Consider the following 25,963-nt stretch of genomic DNA (forward strand, 5'->3'; position numbering starts at 1 on the left):
GCAGCTAAAAGACAGTACTGGAAGAGATCTGGTCAGTGCTTGCAGGTAGTTGATTAATGGCGTAAGAAAGGCCTACATGAGCCTATGCTACATATGTTATTGCGTATTGAAAAGATGCTATTGTTTCTCCTGTTCTGTTGTTCTCTAGTTGTAAACAAAACTAATTATTATCAGGATATGCATTTTCTGTCAATTCCTTTAAGGAAAAACATTTATTCCACTTATCCTGCTGTAACCAGATAAATGAAATTGTCTCCCCAATGTGTAAATTTCTTCTCCTGCCTTGTTAGTGCTGTCTTGTACATGAAGTACTCATTTAGTTGCAAAAACCAATTATCATCCCTGTCTGGATACATTAAGAATTTTCCTACAAGTCTTTTTCTCTCTATCACATTTTAAGCAACAGTGTACATGAATTATTCATATTGCCCATCTTGCAGGCAGGTTTTTTATTATTAAATTCGATCATAATAATAGTTATTACCACAGTCATGGCAGTTTTATGAGTATTCTTCAATGCCATTACCTGGAAAGTTTTCAATCAAGACATATAAAAGATGCAAATCAATTTCCATAATAAAATTAAACTGTACCATCTACTCTTTCATCCTTGCAATAGAGTTGATTGACAACTTCTCCCTGATAGTTGCAGCTGATAACTTGTAGGCAAAGTAATGGAGAATAGCAGATCCTTTTACTCTAATATCCTAAGAAATTCAATATTTTTCTTGTCTTGTCCATATTTAATGCTCATGTCTTCATGCAAACACAGTGTTTAAGATGCAAACATTCAGTTTACAAATATTCCTCCCAAACAAGAGAATTACTTCTCTCTGACAACATAAGATTTGCCTTTTACTAACCAAAGGCAATGCTGAAGGAAATGAAATTATTTAATGAATTTTGGGAATGAATTAAACATTTTTAAATGTTCTGAGTAGTGCTGTTCTCCACAAAGAAGTCTTTTCCCATGGAGGATGTTTACCAGGTGATTCTCCTAACTTCATCCTGCACTTTTTGTCTTTCTCTCTTACTTGTTTTAGCACTGTTTTAGCACAGATTTTAATGACCACCTGATGGTTCTTCTTTGAGCCCTTTCTGTGCAAGCACTTCCTAATTTTTTCCTTTTACCTTGTTTGTTTACCACTTCTCTTTCTCTGTTTGCCCCCCATTTATCATTTCCTTGTGCTTTAGCTCAAAGGTGCTGTCTAAATAAAACATAAGATGTAATGTCCACTGGTGCTAATATTAACTGCTGTATAATTTTGCCTTTACTCTGGGGGTGGATTGAATCTTATTAAAAGTTTCAAATCTTGACTTCAGATCCATTTACATCAATTGCAAGGCAGAGCAATGCATTCATATTCAGGAAGTAACTTTGGAATGATATTGTAATAATTGAGATGAAAATATAAACAGCATTAAGAGGGATAAATTTGTCTTCTCTCTTCAATTAGTCTTCAAGTAAGACCAAACAATGCAAAACATCAATCAACCCTAATACCTTGGGAAATAAAGTGATTGCCATTCAGAATCAAGCAAAAATTTATTTTCATGATACAGATTTGGACAATTCCATGTATTATATCAAGGTTCATGTTCCCACTGAAGTTTCTGGGTGGTGTTTGTTCAAAGGAGACTCCTGGAGTAGAGACACTCTTGCTCTATTCCAATATAAAATCCTTACACTTCTAAGAACTTCTTCTTTCATGCTCAGAAACACTTAAAAAGCTAGATTACATCACACTTCAAGAAAATAAATCATGCAAGACTGCTCTGATGTCTGTTATGCAATTCAATTTATTACGGCAAGGCTTCAGAATTAATGAGTGAATTACAATTTTTCCCATAAGCAATTTTTTATTTCTGCTAAGGTCATGTTAGGACAGTTATTGTTATTTTTGAAGATACATGATGAAAAATTAAACAAACTGTACATTTTCTATATAAGTTTTCTATTTTCAAATCTATTTAGATGTTTTCTGGATTGCCATTTAAATTATTCACCACTTTTTAATGTTACCTGCTTATTATGGCATCTGTCAAAATCAATTTCTGCTGAGAAATAATTTCCTTCTTCATCTGCAATATATCCTGAGAAGTTTGTTGATTTTTATCCAACCAGCGTATAGCTAAGTATTAGTCATCTGTAACAGAATTTTGATTTCTACATTCACAACTCCCCCTCCCCATGACCATTTTACTGCTTAGAATAATAACTTATTCCACCAAGTTTTCAGAAATTATTCTAACTCTGAATATAATGTTTGGAATTGACAGTAGCACTATAGCCAATGTGTAAAATATGCAGTTCATGTGTACAATGAGATGTTAGAACAAGTGCTGTCATTACTGCTTTGGTATAAACTGCCTTCTATACCACAGATCACTAGAAATTCCTGGAGGTGTTGGATGGCATTTTCCAAAGAGCTAGCAGTTCATTTGGAATTCGGTTCTCTTTGCCTTTGAAATAAACAAGTCCCCTGCAAATGACAGAAAAAGACTGGAATCTATCTACTAAGAGCCTATTTTCCATAAGTTTAGATTTTGGAACTATTTTTCTATGTTGCCTGAATGCAATATAGAAAACAAAAAAATTCGAGACAACTTTTTGGTCTCTCCACCCAATATAGTATGCTCAAAGCTCTTTTTCAAACCACAAAAGTAGAGTACATTCATCCTTCATTGCCTCATCTGAATTATGGAAATGGCTGTGTCATATACACAACCTAAAATGGCATCAATGGTTGTATCATATACACAACCTAAAATGGTATCAATGGTTATCAATGGCAACTAGTCACAGGTCAGCCAAATTATTTTCTGTCCTTATTCACATTGTTGCATCTCCATCAGAAATCTGTCAAGTCCACATTGTTTGTTTCTGAGAGCTTTACAAAAATACCGGGCAGAAATCATTGGTAATTTACTTTTCTTCTTAAATGAATTTGTTCATTTCCTGCCAGGAAATATAAATTTAAATGAAATCAATGATTTTCCCAGCACTTTTTCCTAACTAGTTTGTCAGAGAAAGGAAAACTTTGTCTGAAGTCTGCATGGGAGAGGATGTTTCTATAATATCCAGTGACCTTAGCATCTGTGTCGTCACCTTACATAATTTCAACAGGTACATTGCATCACGCAGTTGTATTTTGGTTCTCAAGAAACCTTGTCACGTTCACTTTAATCACATTGTCTGTCAGAGACCTGTCCTTATCTATCTCTCAATCTGACCATCCTTGTACCTATCTGAAGCTGGATAGAAGCCTAAATAGAAGGTAAGGTTTGCAAAAATCTGAAAATTCAACACAGGAAAGGTAACTTAATTATTTAGAAATTTATTTCTTTGGAAAAATAAGGAGTAGAAAGAAGCTGGCCATATTTTTTGACATTGGCTAGTTCAATTACTGTCCTAAATTGTGGTGGCTTTGTTAAAACACTGCAATCACAGAAAGAATGTTCATCTAAATGGAATTGCCTTAAGTTCAAAATTGGATTTTAAATTATATTATTCTAATGTAATATTCTATTCATTGTTTGGTAAAAAATAACTTGAGATCACACATATCTTCTGATGCTCTGCCTTATTCTTTAAAGCCAGCAACCCTTTTCCATGGCCCAGTTTCTAACTACTGCCCTTTAAATTCTTACACGCCATGTAGAGAAAAATGTGAGGAGGAATAGTCTGCAAAGGAATTCATTACTGAATTGGGATTTACCTATATGGGCTTTTTCTCCCATATGTCATTGAATATCTTCATCTTAAGTTTCATATTTGCAGCTGAACTCCCTTTGACTGACCTACTGTAATTGAGATTCCAAGCAGATAGAGACCTCCTGTGCTTGCTTGTCTGAACTATTCCTTCTGATCCTGATTCCCCCTATTTCCAAATCATTATTTCACTTTTTCTATTAAAACTTGATATGACTAACAATATAGTTTTCAGAACTAGACTCATTTCTCATGAATGACAGATATCTCTTTATTTCTGCTATGAATATTGTAAAAGAGGAAAAAATTAGAGATCTTGAAGTAGTTGCATGATATCAAAAATTGCACTTTGCTTTATAATAGTAATGCTTTGTAGTTATCCATCAGTCTTCAAACACTAATCAATTTGAAGTTATTACAAGGTTTATAATGGAATATATCATATGTACTTCTCTTATCTTCCCTGGAATTCATTCAAGTAGATTTTTTTTTTTTTAATTTAAACTCTCTAACAGCTATTCTTTCTCTCTGACTTAATAACCAGAAAGGTCTGCCCTCATCTTAAAATAGAGTGACAATGGTTATGTCTTCCTGCTCTTACCATCCATTTCACTGTTCCGTTTTTTAAGCAGAATAGACCACACCTTTTGATAGATATCAAAGGAAAGCCTCAGAGAAATATTTTTTGAAGATTAAAGGGATGGAATTACAAATGAGTAAATGCAGTTTGATTTAATAAAACTGGTTTGAGGGAAAGAGTCTGAGTCCCAAGCAGTGCAATATCGTAAGAAAATCTTTTACAGCCAGCTGGGGCAAAGCAAAAGAAAATGCTGAATTTGAGCTTTTGAATATAAGCGTTCAGCTTTGAGGATACAACTCACACCAGTCCCCATTAGATCTAATATGAATCTTACATAATTATTTGGAGGAGAAAGGTGTCCATATATGGGGAAAATCCAGCACTAGATTGTTGGTTGTGTGCTTTGTTGGATGTGGAGGTAGAAGCTAGAAGAAAACGGAAAAGAGTAAATGTCTGGGTAAAAGAGCAGGTGTGGAGGGTGTCTCAGTCTCCACATTATGCAATGAAATGCACACCAGTAATGTGGGGAATCAACTGCATTTTATTGCTGTGAAGTGGGATTCTAATGCAATTAAAAGGAGTAACTTCATTAATTACTGTAACAAGCTGGATTGTATATGTTTGGAAAAATAAATATCAGATTTAGGATAAATTTGCAAATTTCAAATTATCAGTTTTGACTAGAGCCACCCAGGTTCTTCCAAATTTCAGCTCTGCATGGGATTACCTTAATCACCACTGCTTAAACACTGATCTTTGAAACCTATACTTATATCTGCCCCTAAAACCAAAGATGCCAGTTCTCTGCTGATAAAGTTGCTAAAGACAGCTTCTGAGGCTAGGTTGGTTGGCACCTGAGCCCAAACAGGCATTTCAATTTCGCCCTCACTGTTTCAGCTTGGGTGTTGTCTGTGAGGTTTTACCTAAGCAGGAGTGATCAGGGTAACCCAGATGGATTTCATGTTGCAGCAAGGCCAGATGGTTCAAGGCTGGATGGTTTATGAACATGATTTACATGGGAGCCCCATGGAACAATCACTTAGATGAGGCATTTGTGGCATTTACTTCTAAGTCTCTTTCTGCTTGATTTAAACAGGTTTTCTTAACTTCCAAGTGCTCCAGTCAGTTGTTTCTGGAGACCTTTTTGTCTAATAAGCATTCAGCTGCCTAAAGTAGGCAATGCAAGGGTTGTGGTGGGAGGGAATGACAATGACTGCTAATGAATCTTGCATGGCATGTTTGCTGGGGCTACTTACTCCACTATAAAGACAGGGAGCTGATTAACAATTTTCAGCTCTCACTCCAAAACAGGCATGTTTGAGAACATTTCCCATCTCTTTCATACAGAAAGATTCTCTTCCAGAAAAGGCAGAAAAATTCTCTTCCATACATATTTGATGAAGATGTTCTTACAACTTTTGTTCCCCTTTTATTTGGAAAAAGGAAAAAAAAAGACAAAATCCTACAAATCCTAATAATATTATTTTACTTATTGTCTTCAGGCTCAATTTAAGATAAATCTCTGCCTGAACCAGTGAATCTGAGGTGAAGAATTCTAAGCAAATCCAGTTGGCAGTAGATTTTGCAAATACGTATTCTTTTTGCATTTTGTCAATCTTCCTTAAAGAAGGAAAGCAATTACTTATTTCTTTGTTCATTTAATAAGAAAACTAGGTAATTTTGAGTCAGTGTATGTGTGTGTTGAGCAGAATACTTTGTTTCTAGAGTAAGTTCAGCTAATAATATGGGTCTTTTTCAAACTTTGAAATACTGAAACAATTAAAGTTTCCTTGGCTTTCTCATTTTACTGCTGTGTTGACTTGGTCTTGGACTAAATGTCCTCACAGAGAAGCATATGATGAAGTTAGGCTATGTATGGGAAATCTATATTAAAAATAATTAGATCCTATTCTACTCAGTATAATTAATGTTATGAAAAATAGGGTTTAAATTCTTTAGTTGTTAGTACAAAAATACACGAACCTTCCCAAGTTGTTTGAATGCTCTTGTACAGTAAAAGATCGTTATTCTTCAAATAAGAAAATAAGTTTTTCCTGGGTTCTTTCTATTACTTTGTGACAAAGTTAAAACCCTAAAACAGTTTAAAGAGAAACAGAAAAAAAAAATCTTGAAAGAATAATTTGACAAAGGTCATTTGAAAGGAATGACTTTATAAATCTTTCTCTGTATTTATAGTTGTCTTGTAGAATAAAGTGAACAGGTTTAATAGGGCAAGATTTGATGATCAAACTCACTAGTTAATATGTGAGACATATTTACAACATCTCCACACTTGATGACAGGATTATTTGTTTCATTTACACTGGAAAGAAGGTTTTTTCAAGTATTTTTAGCCCTGTGGGGTGTTTTCCTCCATGGGAATTCACAGTTGATGCTTCCAGAAAGAAATGTGGTGCTGCTTTTCTCTCAGCCTCCCCACAGTGTGAAGGTGTGTGGTTTCATAGGGGCCTCAGTTCTGCTCGCCCAGTCAAATGCTGTAAGACCTCAGATCCCGAAGTTTTAGAAAACACTACAGCTACTCTGAGGCATCAGTTCCCTTTCCTCTCACCCAAGAGAGATGTGAGAGGTTCTGTTGCTGAGACCAAAAGAATGACGAAATTCTTTACAGCTCTCAAATAGTTCCAGGACACATCATTTTCTTTATTAAAAAAGAGAAAGGGGTGAGTAAGAGGATGACTAACCGTGACTAAGAGGCAGACACTGTGGTATGAATCTCCATGAACTTTCTTGGAGGAAGGGATTGTGCATGTCTCAGGCTCTATTTCCATAGTTACCTCTCTCTTTGACCTATATCAAAAACCTTTTTGGGCTACCAAATGGTTGTAGCTTTTAGCAGCTTTTCAGTTTACTGAGACTTTAATTCTTGCTTTAGTCAAGTCCCACAGGAGATGCTTGAATTTTGTGTTTTGAGTTTTTTTGTTTGTTTGTTTTTAAATATTAATTGAGTTTTTACTAGAAAAGTCTGCTGTGCTACAGATCTTGTAAGGGAGTGTATTCTCATGAGAACCCTAGCCTAATTCTGTAAAATTCAGGTTTGTACAGTGTAAATATAAAATCCCATGTGTATTCTCTGGAAAAGAATAAACCTGTGGTACTCAACTTTGTACTGCTGCAGAGAGTTTTCCTATGAGGATGTTATATTGTAACACAGCAATGGTCAGTCATTTTGGACTCTGTTAAGAGAGAAATTTCTGGTTACTCAGCATGACTGGTGGGCATTAAAATGTTTTATTAAACACTGTTTAATGACAAATCTGGAGTACTAATCTAAATAATAATATTTTCATTTCAGTTATTTTTATTCATCAGATTTGGTGACTCCTGGGGAAGATTAAAAAATATACGGTATCTGTTATGCTGAGTCATCATGAAAAGCTTTATAATTAAAATTGGTTTACTTCATTTATCCCACTGGACGCACTTCACAGTTTAGTCTGTTATCATTTTGGTTGTAAAATGTGCATGTTGTACTAGTGAACCAAAAGATAGATGTTGTACCATGTATTTACAAGGCAAAAAATTCCGAAGAATTTTCTGAGCATCCATCCCAAGCTAGTTTTAGAGCTCAGGATGGGGGTGGGTTTTTTTGTTTTTTTCATGAGGCTGCAAATTGAGCTGCGAATTTCATGAGCTGACTTGAAATACAGTGTTGTTAAAGTTTTCTTGCAGCATCTTGTCTGGAAAGGAACACCTGAAACGTCACGATTAAAAATGGGCGGGGGGGAGAGTATGAAAAACTACATAAAGGTTCTTGGAGCTTGGGTAAAAAGGGGTTTTTATGGGGCAGAAGGGGTCGTTGTGGGTTTGCTGTTTTCCCTTTGAGCTGCGATTGCATCGCCGCGCCTTTTTCGGGACCTGCGCGCCCCCTGCCGGCCGCTCCCGCACCTGCACCCGCCGGGGCGGCCCCGCTCCCGGAGCACCAAAATTGCTCCATCCATTACCAAATTGATTATTGAACCTTGTAACAGGCAATAATGAAACACAAACACTTTCTGCCCGGCTACAGACACATTCTTAAGGAAAGCGATCACTCTTTGTCCAACCCTACGGTTTTTTATTAATATATTGATCTTTAACCTCTGTAAATTTTACTGTTCTCTTTTTTTTTTCTAGTCAATTTAATTTGTACTGAATCAGTTTTACATCTGCAGTAAAACATTACTAAAATTTTCTATAAATTTTCATGAAGTGAGGATTTTCTTCATATGTTTTATTAGGTAATTTTAAGGAAATATGTCCTGCACCATTTGTGTCATTTTAAGTGCTCTCTGTTCATTTCACTGGAGTTGTAAGTGTCCTCTTATGCCTTTTGTCAAGTACGATAACTGTGTTAAAAGAGGGAGTTTTTATCTTTTACCCTGTTTCTGAGCCCTTCTTCCCTTCACCTTCACTTTTTATCAGATTATTTTAAACTGTGAAGGACAGATAAATGTGAAATGATAGCAGAGTATTTGGGTATTTTCCTAACATAGGAAAATGCAACTAACTTGCCATTAGCACATGGAGTATTCCAGCTGTATGCAAATACACACCCATCAAAACGTCATTCAATGTCACATTTGAACATATTCTTAGAATCTGTTTTCTAAATCCTTTTGTAATCACAAACAAAAGCTGTAAATCACTCCCATTTCCGACTTTTCTTTTTAAAATTAAATGAATTACACTTGCTTTCTATACCTATAAAACATACTAAAGAAACAGGAAATAACTGTAAAAGATGAAGCTGCTGTCTCCTCTGAAGCCTAATATCTAATCTGAACCTCTCCTGGTTCAGCTTAAGGTCATTTCTTCTTATGCTTTCACTTGAGACATGGTAGAAGAGGCCACCCACACTTGGCTACATCCTCCTTTCAGGCAGCTGTAGAGAAGAATGAGGTGTCCCCTGAGTTTCCTCTTGCCCAGACTAAAACCCCTCAGATCCTTACAATATTAATAGCAATACCACTAGTGATCTGCAAGAGGCATTAGCATCCGTTAATAAATCTCAGTTCTGGTTTTCAGATTGATTCAGTCTTGTCACCACTGTAAAAATTTAGCTGTCTTCTTGGTCAATGTAACCAGCATCGTGTAAGTGCTTGTGAAGCCTCACACACCCATGAACATGCCCATGAACACACTCACACACCCACACACCCCCACGTCATAGTGACTTGGTTTGTGTTGATTTGCTTGCTGAGTATTTTATCAGGCCTCTTTACTAGTAGTAGTAGTTACAGATTTCCTACCACATTTTACAATCAGAACACTTTCAACTTACGTAAATTTAAGTTTAAATTCAGTGACTTCATTGTCTCAGTAAATTATTACTAATTTGTCAAGGTCAACCTGTAATATTCCTTGAAGTCACTTCTCCCAGAATATGAGTTCCTTAGCAGACTCTCACATAACCAGCCAGATTTGCTGTTCCGTAAGGTACAAGTTTTCCAATGTTTATGTCTTTCCTTTTGAATGCTGGTTTGCTTTATTTTATTTCTTTCTAAATAGTATATATGCATATTAAATTTTTATGTTGGACATTGAATGTCTTCAATAGCGGCCTAGTCAGCATCCCTTGAAAAAATTAAGCAAGAAATCATAAATCATCAAGGACTCCAAACAAGCTGCTGTCAGTATTAGGATTACCTTATGGTGACCTGTATTTCAGTTGAGTTCTCTTGGTTGAGAATAAAGGATGAAATGTTTTAAATGTCTCTTTTTCATTTCTGCTGTTCCAGACAGCTCCTAGAGAATCTATTCAGTGCTCTGTTCTTCCCCTCAGAGGATTGCCACTGATCCATTTTATGGCAGGTATCACATGAGTTTCAAATGTTGTCAAAGGCTAACAAAATCTGTAAAAGAACTGCCTCACAATGCATGGAGTTACGTGGAGCTTAACCATTAAACAGTCACTAGTACAAGAAATGAGACTCATTCAGTTCTGACTAATAACTGAATTACTCACTTTTGCTCTAAGATGTTCCACAGCATGACCTGCCTCTTTTTTAATGGAAATTTTTTCCATGGTTTTACTGTTCCCCATAATGTTCTTTCACTGAGTCCCTATTAGTAATGTAATACAGTTGCATTCACTTGTCACTTTCTCTTTTGTGTGCTCTGTATTATACAGCATATATGTAGTGCAAGAACGAAATCTCTTTTGTTGTTTACCTGGACCAGTGGGGGGCGTCCTTGCCCATGGCAGGGGGAGTAAACTAAATGAGTTTTAAGGCTCATTCCAGCCCAAACTATTCTGTGATTCATGTCTTACTGGCTCCACATCACACAGAAATTGATCATTTTCTCACTCTATATAGCAGAAAAGTCTACCAAGAAAATAGTGGAACTGAACATCATTGTGGTCTTAATAATTAAAGTACATGAGAAATGTGTTAATATTCCCAAACTCTGTTTATGAGAGTCCAGATAACTTCAGGACACTCCAACTTTAAGTCTCATGCCTAGAAAAATACTGTTTTATTTACACATATTTTCTTTATGGAAAATATGTGTGGGCTTATTTGCAATGTACTACACTAGCTTCTTTATTAAAACTGACAGCAGTCTATTTTAAATTAAGGAATAATGATTTACTCTCTATATTTTACATATCATTTTATATTTACGTGTATTATACTATAATACATCTCTTTTACTCTCCAAGAAACCTTTTGTTTTAACATTCAAGTATATAAGAAAGAAACTCATTAATGTAACATTGGAATAACACTGGAATAACACCTCCCCATCATGTTAGTTGTGTATTCAAAAGTACATTACAGTTATTAACCACAAGATGGCTCAATAGGAGAAGGAAATGTAGCTTTTTTTACATGACAAAACCACACTATTTCTGCATTTTTAAATTGAATGTAATCTTGGCTCCTCAGACACTAGGATTGAATGGATCCAGTTCACTTCATTATTAGAACACAGAAACACTGTACAGTTAACCCAGTTTAGACAAAAGGCAACCATGACTTCTAGTTTCCTTCACTATTAAGTTAAAATTTATAAGGTTTTTTTCAGATCTGAGGAAAAAGCCAAACAAGAATAATGGAAAGAATCAAACTTTTAAAGGCAAAAAGTCATTGAAAAACTGCTGCATGTTGCAGAGATTGAATAAGTCCTCAGCTATCATCAATGAGATATTTTTTTAATTACTCTATATGAATCAGGCTTATACTCTTATTAATGTGACATAAATTAGGGTTTTGATCATTTAGTTGTCGACATTAATGTTACATAGGGTTTTGATCATTTAGTTGTCAACACTAAGACATAAACAATGTTTATCGCCCTCTCAGTTTTTTCTTTATTACTACTTTGACAGTTATCCATGATTTTACTTCAGATGCAGTTGCATGTAGAGTCATGTGGAGAGCCCCTTGATCCCCATTGAACCATTTCTAGAAGGTAGCCTTCCAAAAAATCTATGAGAATATGGATCACATGAGAGTGTGGTTCTTGAAGCAAGAATAATCTCAGCTGCTTGGTTACTGAAAATTATGAATATATATCAAGGAATGAAGGGAGTATGTCAGAAAGAATATGCTTAAATGTCAATGCTCTTTCTTGTGTGAAGTAGTAACTGCAATGAAAAAATGAAAAAGCATAACTTCCCCAGGATAAAAGAAAAAAGAGTGGGAATGAAGGAGTGAGGTCATACTCACCTCCTCTCTTTAAGGTTTGCTGGCTTTCCCCTCAGTATTACACCGAAGTCCTTTCAAGCAGATGTGATTATTTTCATCATGTCTCCTCAGATTTTCAAAGCTCTCTTTGACCTTTTCTGTATACTAGCTGATGGCTTTGCCTGCACATCTTTCAGGAAATATCCTTCTCCTGTAGTGTGCCTACTGCTCTTGCACCTTGGTGAGGGTAGTTAGCCTTGGAAAAGGCAGGGAATGTGATTCTACATTCAGTTCAAGAGGAAGGGGAGAAGAAAGTGAAAAGAACATATTTGCTTTTTGCTCACTGATGAGCTCCCAGGAAGTAGGAGAATGGGAAGGAAGCTTCATGGGAACTTTGTGAATAGCAGCTGCTGCTCAAGATGGGGAAAAAAGGATAAAGGTTATGGAAGAAGCAGGCAGAAGAGAGCTAGCTGATCAGACTCTGGAGTTACGGAAATCGACCCCTTCATCATCTGAGTTACTTTTTCCTCCAATATCTGGCTCGCCAGCTGCTGTCTGGGAGCACAGTTCTGCAGCTCTGAAGAGCCAGAGGGTCTCCACAAAGCATTTTAGCACCTCCTTCCATCTCTACAGAGCATCCTATGCCTCTGTCAGTCTGCTTTTCAGACACTCAAATTCCTGTCAACCTGCAAGGTGCTCAGTGTTCTGCTACCAGCTCCACTGACAACTCCTCTCTTTCTTTTCTGGTTGGATTTTTTTACAAGACTGTCTGTTTAGAACACAGGAATTAGAATATAGGACACTGATTGAAGCAATTTTCTGGTCAAGTCCTGCAGCTGATCAACTCTATTTGCCAGCGTAATTGTTCTTATCTCTCTATGCCTGACATTCATGATGCTTCATGTCAGACTAGCTGGGAGAGTAGGACAAGATTTGTGGACCAGCTACTGGAGACACTTCGTGTTTGTGTGTGTGTGTGTGTGTGTCACAGTAACAAACTTCAGGTTGGTCTAGCTGGAGTTTCAGGGCTTAGGGCTGTAGGGGCTGGACACTGAAGGCACCATAAATTTCAGACAGATACCGGATAGGCCCAAATAAAATCTTCCGGTGAGCTCTGAATCTCATCAGCCACAAGACAGAGAAGAAATGGGCCATTTGTCCTGTTCATTCTTACAGGAGTATATACATATTTCTGTATCTGTGATACCTGTGTAAGAACTGTAGTCCTGTCTGTGTTTATCTCTAAATAGTTGATCATGATTTTGTGTAGCAAAAGAGGACACAAAAAGTGTGCTGCTGGCACAAACCTTGCAGGAATGGTTGTAAGATACAGCTCTGCAGGGGTCTTCTGCAGAGACAGGGTTGCATACTCCTTGGGTTTCTCATGTTTTCCAGCCCTGGAAAGTCACTTCAGGAGTGTGAAGGAGAGTTATTCCTCCAGCCAAAGATCTCTCAAGTGCTCAAGGAGCAAGTGTGTGCCTTCAAAGCATGACTTCGAGGATGCTGCCATCATTGTACTGAGTTTTGTGCAATGCACCTGGAAACAGTCATCTTTCACACACAGAGGTTAACAACCTCTGATACTGCCAAAGGCTCCTTTTCCTAGAATTTTCTGAACGATGAAGTGAATAGTGTCAACATGGCAGAAACCTACAGAAAAAGAATTAGTCATTTTAAATATTATTAAAAGTTCATCTGAACATTAAGATGTTCAGTGAGGTCAGGGGAGAGACAGCAAAATAATGAGTTCAGACAAGAGCAGAAATAAGATCCTGAAAAAGGACGAGAGATGAATGAGACAGGAGCAACAGAGTCAGAAGAATGAGCTGAAGTTTGGCAGCAGAGGGCAAGCAGAAAGACTTTCACAGACTCTGTTCTTCTGTATTGCTTTAGAAATATTCCAGGTTGTTGTGAGCTCAGGAGATCGATCAGGACCCGTCTGCTGCTCACTTCAGAGGGTCTTGGGGGAGCATGAGTCACACTGGCTCAGAGTCTTTTGGAGCACAACTCCCAGTTTAGTTCCCCATTGAGAGAATTGAGCTTTTCGGCATTAAAACCACCCTGAGGACTCAGCCCTGTCCCCAAGTAAATATAGGCTGTCAGGGCTTCAAAACCAAGCTGCTGCTCTAAGCCAAGTTGCTAATGAAGGCACCACTTAATGCAGTTTATTCTTTCCCTCTAAAACTAGTGAGGCCAGCATCTGTCACCTTTAAAAAATCAACACATCAACCAATAAAGAAAAATGATAAAATAAAAGCTTGCAAGGGCAAGAAGCTGCAGGAATATTCCTTCTGTCAGTGATGACTCACAGCAGCGCCCTGAGTGAGCGGTGCGTGGGCACCACCATCCCGCCACACGAGGCAGAGACATCCAGGAGACAGACTTTCTCAATGAGTTTCCAGCCCCCTTACCTTGTCATCAGAGGATGGCTCCATATATATTTTATGAGCTTGGATATTGCCTTTTCTAGCTAAGTAAAAATAACTTGCACACACCGATAAAACAATGAAAAAGAAAAAGTGAGATCAATCCCTTTTAAATATATTTTCTTGCAGTCATTACTTGAATATTGATTTTTAGTGAGATCTTCCAGAACAGTACCTTTTGACCTGCCTGTGCTTAATTGCCATGACTGAGGCATATATTTAAACCCCAGATTTATCTAATTAAATGAGGTATATATGGTTTATAGGATGTGATCTCTTGAAGTTGAAAAAGGTCATATATTCAGAAAAAAATGAGAAGAACTTGTTCTAAATTATAGATATTACAACTTAATAATAGACATCATAACTTAATAATATGAATTTGAATTTATATAAAAATACTTACTTAATACTTAAAGGTATTTGGTATTTCAAGCAACTTTTAAAGGTCTTTAAAGAATCATAATTTTCTAATCTGGATGCTTGTAAATAGTTTTCAACTTTTAACTATAACAATTGATGAAATAAATTGTCAGGTTTAAGTGTTTAATGGAAAATTTTAACACTTGTTTCCTTCAATTACGTAAAAGTCCTCACTTTTCATCCCTCAAAACACCCCATCTTTCAAATATCATTAAAGAAATCTATATGTAATACTTAAGATATCTATGCTTCATTCATACATTGTTTTTTAAATGCATGTTTGTACCTGGAAACCATTGTCTCTAACAAAGGAAAATTAACATTCTAACCAACTATCTAACTAACTGACTAAGACAAGCAGAAAGCCAAAAAATTCACAATGCAGTGTAAGGGTAATTTTAATTATACTGTCGAAAAGGAGAAATCAAGAAACTTTTTGAATATGATGATGAAAAAAAAAATTAAAATCCAATACAATCCAAAAAATATTTCTGACATAGTTAGGGCTATGATTTTGGTTAGTTGATTGGTGTCTTGGATCAGATTGATAGAGCTCTGTTCAAGGAAACCCCATAACTGTAATGAATATCATGTGCTCAGAGAAGACTTCATAGGTCATTGCATCCTTGAATGCATCCAGAGCAGCAAAGGCAACAAAGCCGGTGCAAGGGGTAGAAGGAATGGCTGAGAACTCTGGGTTTGCCTAATTTGGAGAGAAGAAGGCTGAGGGGCATCTCATTGCTCTTTGCAGCTTCCTGAGGAGGTGATGTGGAGGTGCTCATCTCTTCTCCCTGGAATCTCATGACAGAACACATGGGAATGGTTCAAAGCTGACCAGAGGAATTTTAGACTGGACATGGGGAAGCATTTCTTTACCCGGAGGGGAGGTCAAATGCTGGAACAGGCTCCCTAGGGAGATGGTCAATGCCTCAAGCTCAGCTTTTACTTTTCTATCACCATCTTTGCAGGCCCTGGCAATGCTTTTGGAGTTCTCAATGGGTATTTCCATCTCTGGTGCACCTCTCTTTTGGTTTTGAGCAGGCTCAGAAGTGGTCACTTGCTCTGGCTACTTCCCTTACCTCTAAAGGGGATGAACTGTTTCTGTGCTTCCAGGAGAATATTCTTGAAAAGCTCCTAACATGCACTGGCTCTTAAATTCTCCATGGAATTTTCCCATGGAATACCTCCCAAAGCTGAAGTTTGTTCTAAAATCTCTTTCCCAGTATCCTAACCTGCAGCGTGCTCAGCAGGATCTCAAAATCCATATTTTTATCAATGCATTGAAGGCTATTGAGGTATAAAGAGCTTTAAATATTAAAAAAACTAAAAAACCTCAGCTTCTTTTGTGTTATGTATTTGTTTTTATTTATGGAGGTTGCAAATCCCTAGACTGTTCAGCCTGAAGAATAGAAAACTCCAGGGAATATGACCAAAGGATATAAATATTTGATGGGATGAAATGCAGAAGTAGTAGTCATGGTCTTCTAAATGGTGTCTTGTGGTAGCACAAAATGCAAATGGAATGAAGTAAAACTCATGAAAATCCATCTGAACACAGCAAAACACTGTTTCATTATGAGACTGGCCAAACATGGGATCGTGTTGCCCGACTGGATGTGATGTTGGGAGTTCTGCTCTAGTTGACTCTGATTGAGCAGCAGGGTGGGACTAGATACAATCAAAAGGTCCTTCCTGATATAGAAGATTCTCTAATGCTGTGATTATGACATATATTTCCCTCCTTCTTTGAGAATGTGCTAGTACACTATTTGAAAGAAGGTCTCTAGTGTGCTGGTTTTCTTCTCCATGCCTAGTATTGGACGACATTTTGGACAGATTTGTCTAGGAATTTTTAAAGGATAATTTTCAAATTTTACATTAAGCCAGTGAGAACAGTTCAGCCAGTAATAAGCACTTTAAAAAATCAAATTGTATTGACAACAAACTATGAAACTGTTTTTAATGAAAATATATTCAAAATTATTTACAGATTTATAATGATCAAAAGATAATTATTCATCACTTCTGTAATTCAGCTAGCTGTCAGTTCAAGAGAAAAAGATTATTTTGTATGGGAAAGCTATAATTCCTTAGCCATAAAAAAATTAATATCTGTCAGGGTTTATTTTGTATCATATTCACCCTCAGTTTTCTAGTGTTTGAATAGTTAGTAATTGTAAATGTTCAGAAGCACATTTAAATAGCAAGTGTAATGTCTCACAGATGTTTAGCTGTTGGCATTTTTCTCTTTTTGTTTTGGGCTGGGGTTTTTTTTAATTTTTTCTTTTAACTGTTCTACTTATTCAGCTTTATTCCTTCTTTCCTGAGTTAGCATAACTCTTATGCATGGTGTACTGAGTGTGTTGTTTGCTTAAAATTTACTTGTAAAGTGTTGAGTTAAATGAATTCCAAAGGATATAAACAACAGCTTTTCTATGATTCCACAGAAACTAATTTTGTTTTTCTATTACAATTCTTACCATAATACCAGCAACATGATTAGCATATTCCCAATTGTAATCTTTTTACCAGCTAGAAGTGAATCATATATATTCCAGCCTAGTTTAACACAGTTACTGATTTTGAAGGACTATGAGCTAATCTCTAACTCATTAAAATATTGTAAAGCATGAGGAATAAATGAAATTAATTTGAAGTATTCATCCATGAATTCTTAATTGTTTTAGCTTGACTAAAGCTTGGCTGGTGTCTAAATGAGCTCAAGAACAGGCTTTTAACAAGATCTATCAGCCAGAGTTAATTTTGGCTCTCTTCATGCCACAGGTCTGGAAATTTTGCTGGGAGGTACTTGACTCCCTGTCCAACAGCTGATCAGCTGGGTCAGGAACCAGGCTGACGTTATCACAGACAGGAGAAGAAGGAAAAGCATCATATCAGCAGTAGAAGCATACAGACAAGCAGGATGTATTTTCAACAACAGAGCCTTTTATCTTGAGAAGGTAATTTCATATATGAAAGGTGCATAGCAGTAGATAAATAAAAAAATGTCCCATGGCTTGGAAAGTTCATGTTTATTAATTTTGCATGGTAAAATGCAGATTTCCCTTGTCAGCTGGAGAGTTTCTAGAATCATACATTGTCAATTTGCAGAGAAAAAAAAGGATTTTTGATATCAAGTATTCTACTTTGGCATTCTCTGTTTTTCATAGATTCTGTGCTTGATTACCATTTAGAGCATAAAGCTTAAATAAAATTAAAAGAGTAAATCATGGATGAGGTGTGAACAGCAGGTTTCTGGGTCCTTGAGAAACCAGGGGAAGGGAAAAAACAGTTAGAATTGACCAGAAATTAAAGTAATTGTTAAAATCGGAAACCAAAAATAATCTTTACCACCAGCCCTTCTCCTTGTTTCTCTCAGCTTTTATTGCTGAGCATGATGTCATATGGTACAGAGTATCCCTTTCATCAGTTTGGGCCAGCTGTCCTGGCTGTGTCCCCTCCCAGCCTCTTGCTCACCCAAAGCCTACTGGCCTTTGTGCAGGAGTGTGCCAGCACTGCTCAGAAGTGGCAAAAACATTGGTATGTTACCAACTTCCTTCCAGCTACAGCTACTAAGATCTGTGAGAGCAGCTATGGGGAAAACTAGCTTGATCTAAGCCAGACCCAATCACTCATGTTGCTCCAATTGATTCCTGCAAATATTTTTTTTTTTTGAACTGCATTTCTTCACTTTTTATTTTCCTTATTCCTGCTATGCTATTTTGAATCTAGAAAATCAGAAAAATCAATCCTCTCAGAAAAAGGTAAAACATATATCTATTTCCTTTGTTGAGAAAATCTTGTCTTAGGAAACAGGAGAAGGCTTTTTTCAGAAATCAGTATTGTACTCAACCATTACATGTCAAAACAAAATTGCAGGGTGTTGGGAAAGGTGACAGGAGAACAAACAGATCTGCAGTCTGCATACAAGATGTTCTGCAAATACCCTTAATCCTCTAGGGGCTGTGAAATCACATAAAATCACTAGCTAAGAGCTGAATTTACTCATTTTTGGAAAGACTTCTCTGACATTGTTTCCAGCTTGTTCCATGTAACACTTTTGGTAGGAGTTGAAATGTGTAATTGTTGCTGTTGTTATAGTTTTCTCATTATTTAATATGTCCATCCTTAATTCTGATTACTCAAAGCAACTGCCTTCACATTTTGGTCATAGTAAAATGTTCTTTAACAGCATCTGTCATCAGCTCTGAAACAAACAATCCCTGAAATATGCTTTAGCACAATTTCAGTTGAGTTTCTTCTGTCTGTAATCAAAGAATAATATTCAGCATGAAATAGAATTAATATTATACAGACTGACATATCATTTAACACTTTTAACCATGATCCTGAGGCTTCTTTCTCTTGGTGCTCTGGGCAAATGTAAAATTCTCTTCCTTCAAATTTCTAATACTTACTTTTGCTTCTGTGTTAGTTGAGGTAAGTCTTGCACTGATGTTTTGGTCACTCAGACCACTCAGTTCAGTCAGTGGGACAGGCAGAGCAGACAGCACTTAACACTTCTTCACTGTTGGGTTCACTCTGAGCAAGAAGGCAACAGAAAAGAAAGAAAAGCTGAAAAATTGACAGACACTGCAAGTTAAAGATACTCTGGTATGGGTATGTCTACTTTATCTCTATAAACACCCTGAGGCCACCTCACAGTCTGTCATACTTCGCCTTTTGCTCTTCCTCAAGAAAGTCTTCAGTGCTGACAATAAACTCAAAACGTATTGATGAAAAGCCAACTCTGAACCAAGTAGCAACTGCCTCTCTCATAGGGCTATTTTCCTCATTTTATTACACCTCATGGCTCTTTCACTGCAGCTTTTTGAGCTATTTCTGGAATAATGGAAGAATACAAAGAAAAATCTAAATAGACAGACTCGACAGCAATAAATGGCTACCTTTTCATCTAGTTTTACAAAAAGATGGTTTCAGACAGCATTGAAAGCCCCTTGAAGTTTTGCACATTCATTCATTCCTTCTTTCAGATTTTCCTTAAGAAGACAAGAATATTTTTCTTAACTATTGATTTAGAAAAATACTGATTTAATAAAAATGTAGTGAAGTGAGAAATATCGCTAAAGTTACATTTTTTATTTAAAAATATATCATCATTTTCTGGTTACTATTCTATTTACATAAAATAATTTCTGTGGCAAAAAGAGGATTTCTAGAGTTCTTTTTTTTTTTGCTCAAGCATTGCTAGCACAACTATTTCCTACTCCTTAAACTTTTATTTAGCATATCTATACTGATTACTTAGAAGTCAGCATGGATAACAGGGCTCAAATAAATATCAGCAATGAGTGAAATTTATAGTAAAATGTTTCCTTTCAAAATTTTGTTAAGATTTTATTTTGGCCCAAAATAATTGAAAAATTAAGTGGTAGATAAAAAGAAATAGTCCTAAAGTTCTAGTAGAAAGACTAAACAAAATCCTGTTGTCCTCATATGACCAATTCTGCTTCCTGCAAAGCCGATGGGAAACATTTTAAAATTCAACAGCAGCAAAAGAGGTGTTTATTAATTTTTATGTCTTCCTTCGCTTTTCCTTTCGGTTTTCTTGTGATCAATCAAAAGTAATTACTTCTTCGAGGAAAAAATCTGTTGTTCCTAAGCTGGGTAAGATTTTTTTAATTATAAGATTTGCTGTACCTTCTTGCTGAACAAAAATACATTTCATCTAAATAATTGTTATCAATTTCATACTATTACTAAATATGCTGAATTCCTCATGTTTTAAAAAATCCATTGTGATAAAATAGTTGAAGACAAAAATCAGATAAGTATTGAGTGATGGAAATGACTAGTCTACTCATTAAAAGATAATAAAGATAAGGGAGATGTTAAGACTGTAGAAGTTCTGTGGAATCGATTGGGAGATCAATAACATTTCTTTTTTCCTTTAAAATGTAAGTGGATTTTGGGCTTTTCTCTGTGTTTATATACACATAGTCTAATTGCTATGATAGTTTGATAGGGTCTTTTACTACTTGAATTATTTCTATTCTGGAGAGGCAGAAGAAATGACAGTGAAATGGAATAAGTATTTGCACAGCAGGAGCAGTAAATTGCCTGAAGCTCTGCCAGCTCCAGCTGTGAGGAAGTGCATCTGCTTGGCTAAGTAGAGTCAGATCAGTATTCAGAGATAAACTTTTTAAAGAACAAAACTTAGAAAATTGTGTGGGGTATGCACCAGCTGAGCTTCATGGTGACGAATATGTGGTGTTCTCACTTTGGAACTCATAAACTTTTTTTAATGATAGCAAATAAATAACGTACACTGTGTCAAGTCTCTATTGTACCTGTTGTGTGCATGTTGGACTTTTCCATCTACACCTTATGCCACAGAAACTTAGTTTCGGTTTCCTTCTTGTTTCACAAAGCAGCTCTGATGACCTCTGATCAATTTTTAAATCTCTGAGCATAAGAAATATTCACAAACTGGTATTAATACAAAGCAAATAACAGGGAAACAAAATAATTTGTACTGTAAACTGATGATTCCTAATGCTTAAGCCATATATACCTGAATGTTGCTTCAACATGTATAATTCCTGAGGAATATGAGTATTTGATATTAGCTGCCATTCATTTATTAAATAGTTTAATGTCCAACATATTCAGAAAATAATAGAAAACTATCTTAAAGGACTGTTGGAAGACAGAATTATTAGTGAAAATTATCTCTGGGATTGAAGAACTTCTAATAAACCTTTTTTGTCTGTACAGATTGTTGATATAACTAACACTAATATATTAGAAAGAGCTGCTTCTTGAACACATTTCCTATCTGCACGTGGAACACAATTAACCTCACTCAGAAGCTTAAATCAGTGTAGAAAATCCATACAAAATGCCTTCTAGTCTGGCACCCAGTAAGCTCATATCTGGTAAAATAAATATACAGTACTATAAAGGAAACAATAGCTAACTTCAGAATGACATGAATGATTGCTTTGTTAGAGGGGACACTCAAATGCAATGACAGCCCACTAAGGGTCACAATTGGTTCATTCTGGATTTGAAAGAGAAAAGTCCAAGTGCAGCAGAGAACCACTGCAAATGCAGGAATCCAGAAGGTCATGTGGTACACGGGGTTGCTGCCTCATGCTTGCCCAAAATTAACTTTAAATATGGCAAAAAATGGGAATATAAATATGGGAAAACAAATATAAAAACAATCAGAAAACACATATTCAAAGTAGCAACTGACAACATTAAAATGAAATACGGGTCAAGGGATTTCAATGGAATAAATGGGAAACCTTTCAAAATGGAAAGAATACATAGTCAAAGTCTTAATAAACGTAAAGTTTTATTTTATTGAGTGATTTTATATAATTTTTCAAAAATTAAATTATATCTTTTGGGATTTATTTTAGCCTTGATGATGTATGAAATTTTCATGTCCCTGAAATCCAAGCCTGTGCTCACCATTCTGTGGCTGAAACTCAAATACGCTGCTTTTAGGGCACTCTGATACTGCTCATGATCTTCATCTCACTTCCCATTTCACTCACTTCACTTTTTTAAAAGAGGTTTGTTTTTGTTTGGGGTTTTTTTTTGTTTGTTTGTTTTGTTTTTTGTTTTTTGCTTTTTGTTTTTTTGTTTTTGGGGGGTTTTTTTGAGAAAGGCAGAAATACATATCTTTTGTGTGAAGACCAAGCTACTAGACCTTTTCAGAGCAAATTTTCATGTTCAAACATGAGCATGAAAGCTAAACATTTAGCTAAAAGAAGAATCCCATTTCCCTCAAGAATAATAAAAAATGTGAAATCATTAGGCCTTGTAAAGTCAGCATTTCTGCTCATGCTGAAATAGCTATATATGCATTATAGGAAACCATACAGGCAAAGATGAAGAGCAAGATGTATTCTAGATTGAGTATGAAATTTCAAGGTCTTATTAAAATACCTATTTTCCACCCTGATCACGTTTTAGAAAATTGGTTCTGAAAACTCTCAACTAATCATATTGGTTTTGGTTTCTTCATTGAAAATTTTCTAAAGCTATGCTTTGGTTTAGCTTTACAACAGCTGCAAGCTGGTAGATAGCAACTTTTTCTCCCTGAGTCACATTTTTGATGGCACATTTCAGTAATATGTGAAGCCATTTTCTCCTACATACTGTCTTTATTTCCATTCTATCTCAACATTGCACACACTGTTTTCTTCAAACACGTTCATAACAGCATATGGCAAAGCAAATAAGTCCACCTAAAGCACTGCAGTAATTTACTCTGAGACACCATAATTCTGCAAGAAGATGATCAGCCTCTGCTATGCAGACCAGATAGGTGAATCATTTCTATTTCCTAACCCACCATATCAGCAAGGTATCATTAGACATGACTGGTATTACTTGGACTATTTTGAATATCAGCCAGACCCACACAGATGAAGGATAATTGCTTAGAATTTTAAAAGATAAGCAGTTTAAGTGAAGTAGACTCCTTACCCATAATTTCCCTGTGGAGAAATGCCTTTTTCTTCCCCCTGCTGAATCAGAGAATCAAACCAAATCCAAAACCAAAGCACCCTACTCTCTCAGATTCAAATTCATTATATTTTTGAGTTAGCAATAAGATATTTTAAACTTTGATGTGCTGAATCCCAAATAACCATTTTTGGTACATTTTACACAATATTGCATGTCCTGAATGAAACTTTCCTTAGGATGATCTAACTGGTACTTATTTTCAGTGCTTCCCATGTCTAGAGATTGAAAGGAACTCAGGATTACGTACACTAAATATTTTATTTTTCTCTAGGTAGAAATACGTTACTTCAAATATGCATCCCTTCCAAACTTGTCTGACTGTGTGAAGAGAATGCCAATTGATTTTCTGTAGGAGTGGTGTCTCAAAAACAAAGCAGTAACTGACACATTTAAAGCTTCAGCACAAACTCAAGAGATTGTATGAACACAGAGATTGATCTATTCTATTTTCTTTCATTAAACATGTTCCTCTAGGTGCCTTCTAGGAAAAATAATGTGGAGATAGCTTTTGATGTAAAGTGAATAAATTGAGGATTTTACTCTTCACAGGGATAAATCTGATATATCTGTATAGCAGTATGATCAACTTTAAAACTTAAAGAAAAATACTCCCATACATCTTCAGTCAAAGTGTATTTATATAGCAGGAATGAATAAAAAAAGCTTCAATAACTTTGGCATAGATTTATTCTATGTCAGTACTTTGAAAAATTTAGAAGAAAACCAGCAATGAGGAGCACGCCATCATTTTATCTTCAGTTACAGATTATAGATAGTTTTCTTAACCTGGGATTCAAACCAAAACATATTTTCTTGTTAACCGAAGTGAGCTAATAAGACATATGTGTAGCCACTGAAAAAATGTTAGCGTTTTTTCTCACCAGCCAGCCCGCAAGCAAAATGAGGTGTTTAGTCTTGTAGGAGGGTAAAGTGGATATATATTCTGAATTTTCCTCCAGACAAATACATTGTGTTTTCCTCCAGATCTGCTAAGAAATCTTTCTATAACTCCTTTTCTCATTCAGCCGGTTATGTACAGTATTTAAAACTAGGAGAAATAAAATTTTTTTGGCATCTTTCCCTCCCTTAATACTGTTATTTAAAGAAATACTATGGTTGAAGTGCAATAGCCTCACAATCTTCCCCAGAAAATTCATTACCACAAACGGTAAACAATATGCCAAAAAAAATTAACTTTACAGATTCATTCAGTTTACATTCTCTGTAATTCAGTTGTACCTGAAATGCAGACTACTTCATATCCAAATTCAGAATGCCAGAATCAGACTTTAGCATAGATTTATGCTTTATCTGCTGCAGTACCATAAATTAAAAAGTAATATAAATTAATTTCAAAATAAAACCATCACTAGACCTAACTAGCACCAGACACAATTGCAGCATCATTTTTATATTTTATTTTCCTTCTCTTCAATGTCAAAACTTTATTCCACATGAGGAAGAGAAAATCCCCTTTTGCTTCAGTCATGAATACTGAATTTGGATTTTAATTTAGTGGTTTGATAACCACAATCCACTTAAAGTACATAAGCATGCTACTCTCATACTTAATAGCAATTTAAATATGCCTCTGCAACTAAAAATATAGATAAAAATGTGTAAATCCCCTCAGCTCCTGGCTTTTCTTGTGAGCTTCTTCTGACAGTCTAATATTCTCTTGAACTCCGTGGGAGTGTCTATGTCTATACATAAGATCTCTAACTTTAAAAAAACCCTGAGGTTAGTGCCAAAATAACACCGTGTAGTACAAATTGGCAAAATTAACTTTCTGTGTGAAAGGGTGACAAAATCCACTCCTATTTGGAAAGGTTCAATCTGAAAGCAGAGGTTCCTTTAACCTAGAATGCTTTTCTCCTTTGCATTGCCTGGAAAAGAAAAATAAGATTTTGTTGGGCAGTGCTACCTGTACAAACTCTCACTGCTACCTTATGTCCTTGTTTTCCTCATCTTCTCTCCTATATATGGGCAAAACTAAAGAATGTCCAGACATTTTTTTAATGACCCTGGATAAAGCTTATCTCAGAAGCTGTCAGATAACAGAAAGTTACTCTATGCACTTTAAGTAACAAGCTGTTCTCCAGTATTTTTTAATTCTGAATAGCTCATTCCATTTAAATGCTATTTTAATCCAAGCTATTTTGCATAATCCCATTGGATCAGAAACCAGATGTTTCTTGTTCACACGACCAATTAATTACATGCAGACAACAAAAATCCAAATTCAAAAATAGTCAATGTGTATATCTAAAAAGCCAGTTCTTACCACTTCCCATCACTGTGATGCGGTTTGCTTTTAATGTTGAGCACCTGCTTACAAGAAGACATTCCAACATCAATATTTTTTAAAAGCTATTAATATGCCAAAGGATTTTTAGACTGAAAAATTGCTAGTTAAATGGGTCATTCTTTTTCCCAGAAGTCATCTGCAGATAAATGTACAAAGATGGTGCCTGTTATGAGATATGGACCTCTAATGGCGGTCCATAAGTCAAAGTTATTGAATCTCAATGCTTCAAATGACTCAGTGCTTATATCAATAACAGCAGAATAGATAAAAATCCCTGTCAAAGGAAATAGATTTTTAATCTGGTTTTGGCCTTGTTTAATAAGGGAAACACGTTTTTGCTATCATACTGTCCATCAACAAGCCAGTTGTTTTTCA

This window comes from Zosterops lateralis (genome assembly GCF_965231275.1).
Source record: "Zosterops lateralis genome assembly, chromosome: 3".
Taxonomy (NCBI): domain Eukaryota; kingdom Metazoa; phylum Chordata; class Aves; order Passeriformes; family Zosteropidae; genus Zosterops; species Zosterops lateralis.